Genomic DNA, 4,836 nt, shown 5'->3' on the forward strand with positions numbered 1-4,836 from the left:
CCTCGGAAGCCAGCCCGACTTCTGGGCAGCGCGACGGGCCAAAGCCAACAGCCCCGCATCTGGCCTGCGGTTGGGGGTTCAGGGGCGCACACGAACGGCTCTGTTTTGTTCTAACTCCAGCCCGGAGGGAAGATAAGCGATTTGGGTTAAAATGTTGGAGGACTTTTATATGTAACTGGAAGCAAGCAACACAAAATTACCGATTTTCCTCGCTTAACTAAAAACAGTGAACACGGCGCCTATGCCCCAAAAGAAAACCAACAAGAACATCAACAAAACCCACACGGAAAGCTGACAGAATAAGGCCACTTCCCTTGTTGCCAAAGGGCCTTCCTTCGCTGTGGATCTCACTGAGCTTCCCCCCGAGGCCCCCACCGCTCCTCTCCCTCGTTTCTGCAGCCCAGGCACTTCCCCCACCATTAACCCAAACCGAAGGCTTTCTTAGACTCAAACTACGTCAACGCCTGGAAACGGGGGTTGTACTAATCAAAATGAAATGTATAAAAACCTTCTTTTAAATAAGCAAAAAAAACCCCACAACAAACCTGTGAGAGCCAGCCCTCGAGCTGGTCCCCGATGACCCTCCCTGCTGGTGCCCGCTTGTGCGGTGCCAGGGAACTCACTGTCCCACGTGCCCGCTTGCGCTGTGAGTTCCTCGTTGTCCTGAGACCCGCACAGCAAGCCCGGGCCGCAGTGCTGCTTTAAGTGACACGTGAAAAGCTTGCTTATGACATGTAAGACATCTCAGGAGTAAGTGTTAGATTTGCGTTAATTCTGTCCTCTTTTCTGGACCAAATTTTCAGGTGACTTCTCTGAGAATAAGAAACTAACATCTTGAGTGTCACCGAGTTGAATGTAGCTTCTCTAGTAAATACTATTATTTTAAAAACATCCGAGACGGCCCTGGCTGGTGTGGCTCAGTGGATAGAGCGTCAGCCTGTGGACTGAAGGGTCCCAGGTTCGATTCCGGTCAAGGGCACATGCCTGGATTACGGGCTCAATCCCCAGTGGGGGGTCTGCCCGAGGCAGCTGATCCATGATTCTCATCATTGTCGTTTCTAACTCTCTCCCTCTCTGAAATCAATAAAAATATTTAAAAAAACAAAATAACCGAGACCCTCTGTGTCCTGAGAAACAATACAAAGCCTTTGCTGAGGATGTTTTCCGAGGAAAGTGCCCGAGCACCTGAGCACAGGCCCAGGGCCCGACTCCCCGGAGGCATCCAGGTGTGCGGCCTGGGAGATGCAGAGCATCTGTCCTGCCCCAGGGTGGGCAGGGAAGGAGCAGAACAAAACTCAGCCACACCGGCAGGGGCGTGGCTCAGTGGCTGAGCATCGACCCATGAACCAGGAGGTCCCAGCTCGATTCCCAGTCAGGGCCCAGGCCCAGGTTGTGGGCTCCATCCCCAGTGAGGGGCGTGCAGGAGGCAGCCGAGCGATGATTCTCTCTCAACATTGGTGTTTCTCTCTCTCCCTCTCCCTTCCTCTCTGAAATTGATAAAACAACAACAACAACTCGGCCACACACTCTCATCTCTCAACCCAGTGAACGCCCAGGACCGGGCGATCTGCATCCACTAACAACACAGAGGAACCCAGCGGCGCTGCTGGTATGAAGTACTCCCCGCGTTTACAGAAGTGCCCCAAACTGTAAATACTCGTCCCCCAACGCAGCTCGCCATCCCCCGCACTTACCCCCCCGCCTGTGCGCCGCTGTTCTCTGCTGCTTCACAGCAGCTCAGACCGCAGAGACACAGAGCCAGGCTGTTCACACTGCCCCGCGGGCCGGGCTCCTCCAGGGACCGCTCGCCCGCCTGTCCCCAAGTCTGTGGCCTGAAGTTACTTCTCTTCCTGGCAGGCAGGCTAAGTCTAGCAACATTTTTATCATTAAAAATAACTCCCGCATGCACTGCCTGACATTTCTAAAGCGACCGCTTCATTTTATACTGGGATCTTAGACAGCTCATCTCTTGAGGGGACACGTCCAGTGACTAAGCCAGCGCGGAGCTTTGGCACGGAACCCCGAGAGGGGCTTTTCTGCGGAACCCTCCGCTGGCTCGGCTGAGGTCAAGCACGAGGTCAGAGCACCGGGCAGAGTCACTGACAGCAGCTCGCGGGCCCTTACAGCAGGGAAACTGCCGGGAGGCCACATGCTTCCAATCAAAACGAAAACCACACGGTCCTCAGAGACAAGGCGTTACCCTGACGACTTCCTCATCTGGACGCCTCGGTCGCGTCCCGACTCCCCCAAGCCCACTTAACTACGCTAGCGCTTAGGATTTTTTCTGCGAATCATGGATTCGAAAACATAACCAAATAAACGTTACCAGGAAACCCCGCGTGTTCTCGCAGCTCGCAGGCCGCCTAAGTTCCTGGATATTTCTGGGTTCTCTTTAAATAGCCACGGTGAGCGCAGGCCCTGTTCGGAGCACGCTGATGGGCCGCGTGAACAGCGAGCCCCGTGCGACCCAGTCTCCGGCCACAGCAAAGCCCCGAACGTTCATCATCGAAAACACACCATCAGAACCCTGCACGCCATCCTCAAGGCGCGTTAACTAGACGCACTCGCCTCACACTCCGCTGGACCATTTCACAGCCAAGAGCAGGAAGACACACTCAGGGGCGTGAGGCTGGGCAGGGGAGCGTGCTGAGAACAGGGGGGCTTCTGAGGACCGGGCCCGAGGGACACGCAGCGGCAGCAGGGCCTCCATGCTTACGTTGTCTTCCCGGCTCTCAGAAATATTTTTAAAATTTATTTATTTAAATATATTTTTATTGGTTTCAGAGAGGAAGGGAGGGGGGAAGAGAGAGAAACATCCATGATGAGAGAGAATCATGGACCGGCTGCCTCCTGCGCCCCCCACTGGGGATGGAGCCCGGGTCTGTGCCCTGACTGCACATCAAAGAACCGTGACCTCCTGGTTCATAAGCTGATGCTCAACCACTGAGCCACACCGGCCGGGCTGACGTTTATTTTCAATTATAGTTGACACAGGATTATGTTAGTTCCAGGGGCACATTATTTCTATACCTGACGAAGTGGTCCCCCTGGTAAGTCTAGAGCCCACACAGTGATCACGTTAACCACGTTCCCACACTGCACATCACGCTTCCATGGCCGTCTTATAGCTGGAAGCTTACAGTTCTTCCCCCCTCCTCCCCCCCACACTGGACAGGCTGCGCTCACGCAGGCCCTTTTACAAAACTGATGGTTAAAATGGTGGTCCGAACATGTGTTTATCTTAAAGCTTCCTCTCCAAATCCTATTAAAATGACAAGGAATTTAATAAAGGAAAACCCCACAAGAACAAAAGGAACAGAAAGAAGCTAATAGCTGCGAGAGCTGCCAGCCGCGTCCTGGGAACGGAAGCGATGGGTAGGAGCTCGCAAGAAACGGGAGCCGGAAAGCCCGGGGCAGGGCTCGCCCACAGATCCCACACGCTCACCCTGAACGCGGGGTCGGCGGCCACTAAGTCTGCGACAAACAACCAGAGCCTAAGGCCCCTCCCGGACCCCACGCTTGGGGCACTGCCCGCTCCAACGCCAGGGGGGTGGGGAGGAGGAACCAGGGCCTGGCCAGGCCAGGGGAGCCACGCTGGGCCCAGGAGGGCTCTGGGGACGGCTACGTTTCTGCCGACAGTGCTGCTACATGCAACAGGACAGACACAGGGAAGAGGTGGAAGTCCATCCACCCCCAGCCCGCCACCCGCCATGGCTCCTCAGCCACACGCCCGGGTTCCTTTCCAGAAAGACGGTGGCACGGCAGGGCAGCTAACGCATCTCTTCGCCAGGAGAGCAAGTGACATCCAGGTCCTGCCTCCGAGGCCCGCTGCCAGAGCTCGTCTGGGCAGCCCACGGAGCGGACCACGGAGCGGACCACGGAGCGGGACCACGGAGTAAACCACGGAGAGGCCCATGGAGTAAACCACAGACGGGACCACGGAGCAAACCACGATGTTAACTGGGTTCTAAAAAAGTCCACCTTTGGTTAATTCCGGTGACAGAGCCCTTCCTCTTCTTTCCCATCACCAGCTCCACATTATATAATTTAAATGACATTTAAATCATGTTGCTATCAAAGAAAATGGGCGAGAAAACCAATTTCTGCTGAGGACAGAGACCTGCCCCCGTCTCCGTGGGCAGCGTGGATGCGCGGCGCGTACTGTCCTAACAGCCTTCTAAGCTGTCGGCATCAAAAGACTGCACTGCAATCCGACCCCGAAGGAAAGCCCAGAACCGGCACGTCAGAGCCCTGCAGAGCCGGAGCCTTAGAGCAGACTCTCACCCGTGTGCCGCAAGAATGATTAACACGCAGCCCCGGCTGTCAGCCAGGGGCCCTGACCTGCTCCCCTAGACCAGTGGTCAGCAAACTCATTAGTCAGCAGAGCCAAATATCAACAGAACAACGATTGAAATTTCTTTTGAGAGCCAAATTTTTTAAACTTAAACTATATAGGTAGGTACATTGTTATTAACTTAATTAGGGGACTCCTAAGGCTTAGGAAGAGCCACACTCAAGGGGCCCAAGAGCCGCATGTGGCTCGAGAGCCGCAGTTTGCCGACCACGGGCCTAGACAGTCAAATACAAACACGACAGCGGTCAGCACAGCATCCGTCCCTGTGACGCCCCGTCCAGAGCCATCAGCGTACAGGCCGTGTGACAGCTGCGTCCTATCAGCCGCCGCCTGATGAGGTCGCGTCTGATTGGTTAACTCCTGGCAGCAGAGACCCTCCTGTGCAGGTATAAGGACCTGACTTCCTAATTTTATTTTCCTGTTAATCCTCACCCAAGGATATTTTTTCCATTGATTTTTAGAGGAAGTGGCAAGGAGGAAGG

General features: G+C 54.9%; 1 protein-coding gene across 1 annotated transcript in view; it reads right to left on the reverse strand.

Moving 5' to 3' along the window:
- LONP2 (lon peptidase 2, peroxisomal) overlaps window positions 1-4,836 on the reverse strand; it is a 195,725-nt gene that overhangs the window by 12,570 nt on the left and 178,319 nt on the right. The window lies entirely within an intron of this gene.

The sequence above is a fragment of the Myotis brandtii genome, unplaced genomic scaffold (genome assembly GCF_000412655.1).
Source record: "Myotis brandtii unplaced genomic scaffold, ASM41265v1 scaffold633, whole genome shotgun sequence".
Classification (NCBI taxonomy): domain Eukaryota; kingdom Metazoa; phylum Chordata; class Mammalia; order Chiroptera; family Vespertilionidae; genus Myotis; species Myotis brandtii.